The sequence below is a fragment of the Marmota monax genome, unplaced genomic scaffold (genome assembly GCF_021218885.2).
Source record: "Marmota monax isolate L192 unplaced genomic scaffold, Marmota_monax_Labrador192_F-V1.1 WCK01_AAM20220418_F8-fsc00023, whole genome shotgun sequence".
NCBI classification, from domain to species: Eukaryota; Metazoa; Chordata; class Mammalia; order Rodentia; family Sciuridae; genus Marmota; species Marmota monax.
This window is the reverse complement of record NW_026692907.1, coordinates 19,986,600-19,998,635: the sequence shown is the minus strand read 5'-3', so window position 1 is coordinate 19,998,635 and position 12,036 is coordinate 19,986,600. Positions and strand designations below refer to the sequence as shown.

The following is a 12,036-nucleotide window of genomic DNA, read 5'->3' as shown; positions in this document are numbered from 1 at the left end:
TGTTTTTTCATGTATCTTTGAAAATACATCGTTTTTATCTCCAAGAGTTAAACGTTGGTTTTCCTTTGTCAAATTGCTATTTTTAAACTAAGGTAATATATTACATAATAAGAAAAAAACCTGAATTATTGCATTTCAGAAGAATAATTTTACCTAAAATTAACATGGCTTTCAAATGAATTTTGAGCTTTACAACTAAAAACATAGAAGAAACTTTGGCCTACCACTTCCTAGTAAAACGTTTATCTGAACTGTATCCTAGAAATTTGGAGTAGATAAAGTCACGGTGATAAGATTTGAAATTATTGGGAAAATATTAAATGTATAACAATAAGGAGTAAATCTTCACCCTCAAGTGACATCTGGCATGTCTAAAGTACTTTGATGGTGGTTTTTTTAACATTATCATAGTGATGAGCCTTATTCAATTTTATATATATATATATATATATATATATATATATATATATATTCAATTAGACTTTGGATATTAAAGGTGGATATCAAATGTAGAGTTAGTTGAGTGTCCCTGAAAAATCCCTGTGCCTCATTGTGTTGTGTACAAACATGAATAACCAGGTAGAGGGTCCAGCAGAGGACACTCTCTTCTTTCTGTCATGGAACGCATCTTCTAGGGTGAGGAGCTGAGGACAATGAAAACATCAGATAAAATATGAAGATCCAACCATGAATTTTGAAAGCGCTTTTGTCATTCAGGTGGTCTGTGGTCATGCAACTAGAATCTTCAGAAGAGGGAGAAAGAAGAGAAATATAGAATCCCCTGTGTGGAGGGCAAATCAAGTTCCCCAAAACGTTAACCAGATCTTCATCTTTATCTGATACTTTCCATGTACCAGCACCTTCCTTAAGCTGAATAAAACTGTTCATACTGTGAGGTATGGAACACTCAAAATCCATTTCCCTGGATTTGAGTGTTTGTAGCCTACTCTTGAGTTAAATAATTGATTTTACATGTTTTTCAGAGAATCAGCTAAGGAATCTTAGCAACTTACCTAAATTGCTTGCTGTGGACTTTGAGTGTAACAAGGATTTCTTCCTGGTAACAGTGTCCTTTCAGACTCAAAGTTTGATGGCAAATAAAATATCTATTTGTAGAACAAATGCTGCCACTAAAATTAAAATATTACTCATTTGTTTAATCCTTCTGATTACCACATCATAAAAAGATAGCAAAAAAATTGCTCCCTTTTACTGTTTCATCCTTATATATGTGTATCTTTGAGATACACGTACACACACACACACACACACACACACACACTTTCACCCCTGTGGGCCCCGTCATCAAGAAGGGAAGGAGATTGCATGGTTAGGTGGCACTGCAACATTTGTCTTAGCCTACTAGAGAAGTAGTCCCATTTATGCACATACAGGGAAGTGCTAAGCAAGACACACATCTGGACAAATATTGATGTCGTTTATTGTATTCGAATACTTCTTTCTGTAAATTCAAGTGATGAATTTATTTTTCTTGTGAGCTTATGGATTTGTCAGTTCTATGGTTTGTAACAGTTTTTTGAATATAAAATGTTTATGTATTATTTTCTTTATTTATATAGAGATGATGGACACTGACTGAAAGTAATAAAGTGATACATTAGACCAATATATTTAATAAATTTGATATCACTCACTATGTTCTCTAGGCTGTGTCTGTATGTTTTGATTATAAAACTTTGGAGTTGATACATAGGGCTAAGTTTCAAGGAATTACAATGCTGTTTAGGAAGTAGATTATCAGGATTATAAAATGACCTGGGATGCATTAGAATAAAATTGAAAATAAAATATTTTATAAATACACACATGAATTTCGTATAGTAAAAAATACCATATGATCTAAGAATAAAAGAATATATTATGTGAAAAAAAATTATAGGCCTTATACTGAGTTAGAACTAAATTGCATATTTTTTTCTTAAAATTTATTTTTACCTTCTAAGAGAGTTCTCTGCATATAATTCTTTACTTTTAGTAAGCCCAGCACCATAGATGTTTAAGGAAATGATGGTGTTGACATTAGGACCTGTTGACACCTACATTAATCTTGTTTGATTATCAACTTTAGAACACACAGTTACACATTTGTCTAATGTAGTTCATAATTTTTGAATAACAAAGATACTAACAACATTCAAGAGATATGTTATGTGACTGATTTACTGACCCTTGTGGTGCATTATGTTTATACTGATGGTTAGAATATTTTTAAATGTACCAGAATGTTTCTTGGTTGTTCTATATGAAATTCTTGCAAAAAGGAGAAGAAAAACTTGTTTTTCAATTATCTATTAGTGTTATCTTAGTGACATAGACAAGAAAGATTTCAATCATCTGCAAAATCAGCCAACAATCAACTTTTCTATAGTCTAATGTAGGTGCTTGCTTCTTTTATACAAGATGCAGAAAGGTTAATTGCATAATTGACACTCCAAATTAGTGATTTTCTGTCCCTTACTGGCTCTCGGACGTTAGAAAAAGTATTTCTCTTTCACTGTGATGTTCAAAAGCCATAGTGTAGATATGAATGTTCTTTTCCTATAAAAATGTATTAATTATTATTTAGAACATTAAAAACATTTTTTTCTGAAATGTGGGCTGAATAGGAACAATAAACAATGAAAACATAATTGGACCATCGATAATCTAATTCTTTCTAGGTGTTGCACACTACACACACACAAAAAGAAGGAAAGAAAGAAAGAACAAAATAAAGAAGCAGAATCTCAAACTGAGAGGAGATAGAGTCCCCAGGTATTTATAAAAATCTGGACATGGTAAATAAAGCCTATAATTTGTAAACTATAACCCGGCATGACAAAGTAACATCCCAGAAAAACCCACCATTCTAATGTGGCAATATACAGTTTGATTAAATACAGTTAATACATTGAATATTTGAAGCTTAATTAGTATTTTAGTTTCCTAAGTGAAATATTATTCTTCTTACTGAATCATTGCTAAGAATGTATCTCATAAAGACATACGCTTTTGCCCTCCTAGACTGTAATTTACATTTTAATATTTGTGATTTGCAATTAGCACTATCATTACCTTTTATTTGGGGAGTTATATTAAATCAGTACTCTTAAAATTTTAAGAAAAATCCATATTTTGTAATGTTCTTCCTAGAGTATATTATAGTGAAATGTATTTTACTATCTGCCAAAACTGCTCTCTTTTACAGCAGAAGATAAATTGTTCTTTATCTCTGAGCAGTGCCTTTTTGCCATAGCCAGTGGGATTCAATACCACTGATTCTTTTTACAATCTTGGTTTAGAAAATTAAAGAAACTCAAGTAGCACTGCTGCAATCCATTCATAGCTAATACATCTTGTCGCGCATGGCTGAGGACAAGTGCCCTCCAGATTAAATTTTGCTGCTCAGCACCCTGCATTTTCATAAAATATAGTCCTTACATAGCTCCATGAATATCCCAAGCATGTGGTTTAATTTAAACCAACATGCTTGAGTCACCAACTTAAATAAAATGTTTATAATGTTCCAAACTATTTTATAAATGTACCTTAAAATAAAACAAGCAAACACTATAATTTCAAATGAAATAAAATGATATCTATACTCATTGACAAGTAGAGACTTCTTCAGGGAGAGTTTCATGAATTAACTTGGAACCAGGTATTTGTAACTATTAACCTGTGACAGAGAAAGCCTCTATTGCCTGCTTGGTCTAAGTCACAAGGTGCTGGATAGACTATCCTGCTTCCCAGCCTCAGGGCCGAAGCTGCTGAGTTATTTTCATTATGAACAGTCTCACGAAAAAGTTACCTTTTTTTTTTTGGTGCTGTCTTTGAGTTCCATGCTACAACACTTATAATCACAGATTAATGGCAGTCTTTGATATGCATTTTGAAAAACAAATCTTCATAATAACAATTTGTATTTGAGTTTAAACGAAATCAAGACAGAAAGGGAAACAAAATGGACAAAACCAGTCCCATTGGGGAGTTACTTATTGTGTTGTATACACATACATGTCTTCTTAATGGTTCTTGGGAGTTATTTTTATTTTTATTTTCAGTATTATTTTTTGGTGCCAGGGATTGAACCCAGGAATGCTTAACCACTGAGCCACTTCCCTGGCCCATTTTTTAAAATTTTCTTATTTGAGACAGGGCCTCACTAAGTTGCTAAGGGTGGCCTTGAACTTTCAATCCTCCTGGTTCAGCCTCCCAAGCCACTGTTCTTTGGAGTTATTTATTGTCATTATTAACATACATGTGGGTTGGTTTTCCTATAAGAGGCATCATGTGAAATCTACAAGAGCACTTTATACTTATATGTGATTACTAAAACAAACCATTTAAAATAATCATCTACTGCTACAAGTTTCTCATGTGTGTGTATGTGTTTGTGTATGTGTGTGTGTGTGTCTGTGTGTGTGTTCTAGTCTCAATATAATCTATCAGATGATTCTTCATAATGATAAAAATTTACTTTAGGAACTATTAATATAACTTTTGGCCACATAGAAATATAGATGAGATAAAAATGAAACTAAAGGTTAAGGAGAAAGTATCCATCCATATTCTAATGACAAGTATATACAGTTATTAATGTCTGTAAACCAGTTGGAAGGGTATTGTGATCTTTTATTGTTAGAAGAGTATGAATAGAACATCAAGCATACAGGAGCCTGTGTGTCTGTTGGGAATTTGAAGGAATCAACACCATATGGTTTATAGGGAGACCTACTGAATCATCATATAAAGCTTTAAGTAAACCTTCAACTAACATGACAGCAATATTATAAATTTAATTGAGGCACCATATACACAATGTAGAAAGTATCAAAGGTCATCAAAAATATCAAAAAAGTAGTGGAATCCATATAACTCAAAACAAATAGTAAACAAAATAATTTAATGTGTTAAAGTGCTTTAATAATTGTATATCATATACAGTTATGTCAATGTTTTAAATTAATTTTCACATAAATATCAAATGCCCTTGAAAAATTTTTTTTCTAATAAGATTGACAGGTAATTTCCTAAGAGCAGTCTCATGACTTTAGCTATACACATCACACATAATTATTAGTTATTCAGGTACATTAGCAGATGTATTTTTTGCCTCTGTAAAACATTTAACCAAAATGTTAATTCTATAGACATAGCAATTTGATTGATGTGTTAGATTAATATAATAGAAAACAATATTAAATTGAAATTAATGCTTAGGAACACCATTTCTTTGTTGGTAAGAAATAAAAATGTATGCTTTATGGATTAACAAAACCATTGTTTTCAATTTAAGTAGAATACCAAAATTAAATATACCCTCCCACATAGATATCTGAAGGCACATTTTTATTTTAGTTACTCAGTTATAAGTAATTCATTAGTAATTATCAGCAGGCACATTTCAAGTAGTGAAAAGTTATGGGTCACTTAAATGCTCACAAAAAAAAAACTGTATTTAGTTATTATAGTAACTCTAGAAGTAAAGCACATAAACACACACACAGCTTGGACACATACATATGTGCATGCAAACACACACACACACACACAACCAGAGTATTAGAGGGGTTAAATTAACTTTATTAAGCAAATATATGTATTATGTGATAGAGTTACAATATGAATGCATATATTTTGCTTTCCTTCTCATCAATTTGTTCTTAATATAGCTATGTTTGACAAAAGGAATTTGAATTTCCCATTTACGTACGTGTTATTTTGGATAGTGTATCGATATTCTCTACATTAGTAAAACATTTTAACATGTTTTATTAAGTTGAGGGATTCTAATTCACTGACTTCTTGATGCTATTGATTAAAGAAATGACGATTAGGAAAAAAGAAGAAGGAGAAATAAAAATTTGTGCACTGTAAATTTTATTCCCTGACTATAAAGACCAAGATAAATTCTTTATATCAGATAACTTTGAATATTTTATATTCCTCTTAAAGTCAATGTGTTCTTCAGCTAAGGCCTTGAAGAATACTCTCATATGGTGACGACATTATGCCAGTTGTTAGTATGTGTCTCTTTGATAGTATGTTTACTATCTATATTAGTTCTTATGTGGGGAGAAACTATGTAAAACATGGACATATCACTTAAGCAATGTTACTTTGCCATCTCATGTGCGTACTAATTTATGATTTCACTAATCCATTGAACAAATATCACTTCTTAGGACCTGCTTTGATGACCATTATTTTAGTGACTCAGAATATAGAGATAAATAAAATGCATTGAAGCACATGAATTTTATATCCTCATAATGTGTCAGAAAGAAATAAGAGAAGAATTGCTGCACAAGTGACCTTCTAAGAGAATATTCCTAGAATATTAAAAAATATAAACATATATGTAAAGGAAAAATAAAACAATATGTTTTTATACTATGATAAAAATACAGTTTATCATTTGAATAGTGAAGCTATTTTCCTAAAGAGGAAAAATGAGATAGCATCAATTACACTTTTGACAAATTATTATGAATGGAAAAATGTGTTACATTTATGAAATATAGTTTTGTGTTAAGTTATGAGGAAAAGAATCACTACTCAATAAAAATATATTTATGGATTTAAGACAAATGTGAAATGAAAAGTACATGTTAGAACCATTCCTGTCTTGTTTTGTTTTTGACTGCTATGAAGAGCTGAGTTAAAGTCATTCAGAACTGAAGTATTTATCATGACTTGATGGTCTGACTGTTGTTTAAAGAAAATCTAATAGTTGTTCAATTCTGATTAGAACAATAGGAAACTTGTTCCCTAAGGTTTCTGTGTATTATATACAGATAGTATACACTTAGAAAACATTTCCTAAGATGATTAATAATAGTATAAAGGACTCTTGTTTAAGTGGAAGCCTAGGAATACTATCTTGGATATTCTATACAAATCAATTGTATGGCCTTTAAATAGAAGAGTTAAGAAAACTCATTTTTTAAAGTACAAGCACTAAAAGCAAGAATATGATTCATTTTAATCCAGTTAATGAACTATTGCCAAGAATTAAACAATGGTATTCCACCAGTGTGATTAACCTGCAGGCTATGGAGAATATGGACATAATACAGAAAGGTCATTTGTTAGACAAAAAGCAAAGAAAATTTTATGCTGCAGATATTGAGAACAAGTCCAACCTTCTTGATCTCTACAAGTTCATAATTTGTGGATAACACTGCACCCTTAGAAAGGTTCATCTTTGAAACTTAATTCTAGTATTTTGGAACACCCATGTAGTATGAGAATGGCACAGAATGGCTAATGCGAGTCCCTCCACATTCTTTTCATGAGAGTAGGAGATCAGCATTCAACACCAATTTCACATTCCTTTAGCTTCAGGAACCAAAACAATTTTAATGCTCAGAGCGATTTGAATGTGTGTTGGCATTGAATTCTTCCTGATGCATTGATTAAATTAACCTCACTGAAGTTGTCTGAAGGAAGGCCACATGAAGCATGGAAATTCAGGATAGTCATCAAAAGCTTGTGCTAAGCCAGCCATGCTTGAATTTGTAAAGCAGCTCCATCATCACTCAATATCTTTATGCATTAGCTACTCAGTCCTCAAAAGAGGATTTAAAAATTGTGTCTACCCTGACAGAATGGTGGACATTAACTAAGGCCACACATGGAAAGCTCTTAGCACTGTACTTGGCTTGTGGCTCATTAAATATTAGCTGCTATTATTATATACTACTTTTGAATTGTGTGTTATATATAATTAAATATCTGTATATCTGTAAAGTTTAGGGTTCTCATCCTCTCTCTATTGGTCTCCCCTCTCCCTTTTCCTGAACATTCAATAAGAAGAAATTCAAGGAACCTCAAAATCTTATAGCTTGAACCTAGGAAAATATAGTAAACCTTAGAGTCATTTGTTCAAATATTTTGAGTAGCAGTCAAAATGGTTGGTCCTGAATCATGTCTTTGGTTTAATTGATCAAATAAATTAAGTTAAACACAAATATTTTTACAAATAAACATTGAATACTGGACATATGTCAAGTACCATTCTGGGATCTGTTTTCTATTTTATATATATATATATATAATTTTTTGAAGAACTAGTATGAATTAGACAAAAATGTTCCTTTGGTGACAAAAATAATAGCCCTTGCTGATAAGATTTTGAAGGTTAAAAGTTTTATCACTAAAGGCTGAGCTCTCTCTAGAGGGGAGAGATACCACCCGGAAACTTGCTAAGGATGAGGATAAATCTGCAGTAAAGTCTCCTCGAGCTAAAGGGAAAAGCACTGGAAACCCCAGTGCTGCCTTTTTCTTGCTATAATATCTGGCCCAGGTTTTTCCCCCTCTTGCTGCTACTCTTAAAGGGTTTAAGGATATGCATTCCTCTAGTCAAGAATTAATGAAATATTCAAGATGAACCAAAAAAGAAAGTATGTTTCCAGTGCACTTAGATTGGTCACCTACAGTGATGGTATCCTAAGTCCAGAATGATTGGCCACGGAAAGACGTTTTCTTTGAAGCATTGAATAAGAGAGAAAAAGAAAAAGAGAAAGGTGAGTATTGCTTTCTCCTAGGGGGTACAAATCTCATAGAGCATATCAAGGACTATGCTATTAAAGGATTGAAAACAATCTTTGTGCAGAACTTTTCAGAGTTTTCAGCATTCTTCTGAATGCTTATCTCATTGCATTTTCAAAGAAACCCTTGCAGTTTTAAAATTTCCACTTTAAAATAAGGTAGCAGGTTCTTAATACAGAACATGACACAATTCCAAGAGTTATGCTTGGAGAACTAGGATGGCTCAGATTGAGAGTTATGATTTTAATAGCAATTGCATTTGAATTTATTGAGCTTGTAAATGTGGGATGGAATAATCTGTGTAGTATCTTAAGCCCTGTTACAAAATTACAAAATCGCTTCACCCTGTCTCAGTTCTTTGTCTACTAAGTAGAGAATCTGAGATTTCAGCATTTGTACTATATCATCTGGCCTGGTCCTTTTTTCCCCTGCTGCTGCCCCTTTTCAATGGTTTAGGTTAGGCATTACCTTAGGCAAGAATTAATGATATATCCAAGAAGAATCAGTATTAAGTTATAAACTCTCCAATAAAAGCTACTTAGATTGAATGGGGAAGAGAAAAGAAAAAAATGGAAACATTGTGGAAATTCAAAGAATTATTTGTTTTCTTGAGAAACATACATTTTCATGAAAAAAGTAAAAATTGGAGCTAAATTTATTATGATGAGCTTTTTGAAAGTTGTGTAGGCAGTTGTCAAAATGTCATGTTAAATTTCATTTGGGCTAGTATAAATCAACAGGTGGAGAACGATCTAAATGCTCTTATGTGATATTTTCCGAGTTATAGGTGGACAGGAATTACCTTGATTAGGAAGATGTTTTTTGCTGAATAGAGTTTAATCTACTACTTTGTGTTTTTTTTTTTTTTTTTTTGATACATTTCTGGATTGACAAATTACAGAATAAGTAATAATTTACTGCTTCTATTGATCTTAAGGGTCGCAGATAGCATTTGGTATGTATTTTAAACTAAAGCCTTATAGTATGTGATGTTTTATATTTCATATTAAGTTATATCTAATCGATTAAAACATTTGCAAGTCCAGAATAGAACATGTATTTTCTTCACCTATAGAGGGGAAAACAGTATATGTGTCACATCTAATCTGACCAGTGATGCAAAGGTTTTATTTATTATCCCAGTTGCATTGCATGAAGGGTCCAACATAAATGTGGGTCTTTGTACTTCTCAATTTATTATACAGTTGAACAACATTTTAAGAAACACCCACATAGTAATCTGAGAGTAATTCCCACTAGATTCTGCTTTTCATCTCAGCTTCTGACCTAATAAAACATTAGACATATTTTATTTTTTTCATCTATCTTCTCCTGGCTGGTTACCTCAAGTAGGAAACATAATTTTAATGGTAGAAAACCCTATTTAATGCATGGAATCATTTCAATGAATTCCATTTCCATTTGTGCGGTTCTTTTTGTACTTATCACTCAGCCTTTCTACCAGTCTCCTGGGGAAAGGCAGCCCTTATTGTTTCTCTCATTTTCAGACCCTGAACAAGTAATTGCTAAGTTTATGAAGTCAGTCATAACAGGTATATTCATATTTGATTGATTGTTCTGGAGAGTTCTGCCACTGGATTATACCATATTATGTTGAACTCTTTGACAGTCTTTTCTTTATTCATAGTGCTTTAGAATAAAGGGAAATATATCTCTAAGACTACTTAATTTAATAGTCTTTAATTCTAAACACGATGCAAATTATGGTCCTTTCCTTTAATAATTGTATAGGTATAAAGATTTATTTAATTGGTGACAAAATGATAATAACAATATTAGTAATAAGTTTGGGAAGAAAGGAAGTGAGAAAAGTAAAAGGAAGAGGTGCAAGTACTGAAAGCCTGCTGTGCGCCAGGCTTTGTTCTCATGCCAATTGCTTTGTTCTCATTGACTCTAATCTTCACACCATTAAAATGTGGTGTTTGCCATCCTCACTTTAAAAATAAGGCAGTCGATGTTCAGGGAGCTTAAGTAACCTGCTAATCATAATGAAACTAGTATAATAGCTAGCATTTGTTGAGAATACCCTATGTGCTATAATTGAGCTAAGCAACTTTTCCTGTTATCTCATTTAATACTCAAAAGAAGCCTGTGAGGTAGGCATTGTTTTTATCCACCTTTAGATATAAAAAAAAAAAACAAAAGTAAAAACAAAACAACAACAAAACAAAACACTATCATTACAGAATTGACTGCATTGACAAACTAATAAGTATTTCAGCATACATTCAGACCTGGAACTTGAATTTAGTACCTAGCACTAGGACCAGATGTTTCCTAATGATCATCTGCATATTCCAGGATAAAACTATAGTATGACAGATCTAAAGGATATCAGTGAATTTTGTACCACTAATGTGTGATTTGAGCTATGCCTAAAACACAAGAAAAAAAATGGAATAATCATAATGAAACTAGTATAATAGCTAGCATTCCACTTAGCCAGGAAAGCTAAAGCTACTGATTTAGGTCTGTTACCTAGTTTCTCATCTGTCCAATTCTGTCTTGCCTTCTGTTATTTTCAGTGCATCACAGGAGGCTTCCTAACTGTGTTCAGTGACTCAGGATGCAGCCATTTATTGTTCTTTCTCTCAAGTCTGATTTACTTTCCAGAGCTATTAATTCATATGGTTTATTCTTTATTTCATTCCTTATTTCCTGAGCTTCCTTTTCAGTCTTCTTGCACGTTTCTTTTCGATTCTGGCTCTCTTTCTTGCTAGGGTTCTTTTCTGGTACTTACTTTGCCAACTGCCTTTCCCTCACCTCCTTTCAGGTATCTTCTTGCTCACTGGTCAGAACACACTTTATTTTTTCAGTGTTGTTACTATTGCTGCTACTGCCTCACAGAGCATTGGGGAAGAACCCCAGTACTTAACTGTTTTAGTTTCTTTTATTCTTGCTCATAATGTGTGAAGCTCTGAGCTGCTCTTAAAGCCCCATCCAACATCAGCCTTAAAAGTTTTCCCCTCCACATAGTCTGGGTGCTTTTCATAATCCCAGACTGAATGAGAGCTCTACAAAGGGAAGGTATATTTGACTGTCAAGATCACTAAGAAAAAGCTTAAAGAACACAAATAAAATTTGTCCTTGGAAGCATCTTAAATATGACTGTCCAGTTATAGCTCAATAAAAAGTTAAAAGTTGTTGGATGTTCTTTTCATATGTCATTTACATCCATGCTGTTTTGTCTATATTTATGCAGGTCCTTCTATTTGGGATATCCTCTTCCAACAGCTTTCTCCATCCCTATCTTCCACTTAAGAAAATATCACTCAGACATGAAAGCCAATATCAAATGTCAGATCATTCATGAAACCTTTTATGAGCTTCTCTTCCTGCAGAAGAAATAACATCTCTTCAAGTTCTTGTGCATGTTATATACCCCTGGAATCACAGAAATTAGCAAATTGCACTCAAAAGAAGCCTGTGAGGTAGGCATTGTTTTTATCCACCTTTAGA

General features: G+C 32.6%; 1 protein-coding gene across 2 annotated transcripts in view; it reads left to right on the top strand.

Annotated features, from left to right (window-relative positions):
* The window catches only part of Negr1 (neuronal growth regulator 1), an 811,898-nt gene that overhangs the window by 66,950 nt on the left and 732,912 nt on the right, over positions 1 to 12,036 (top strand). The gene's annotated exons all lie outside the window — the stretch shown is intronic.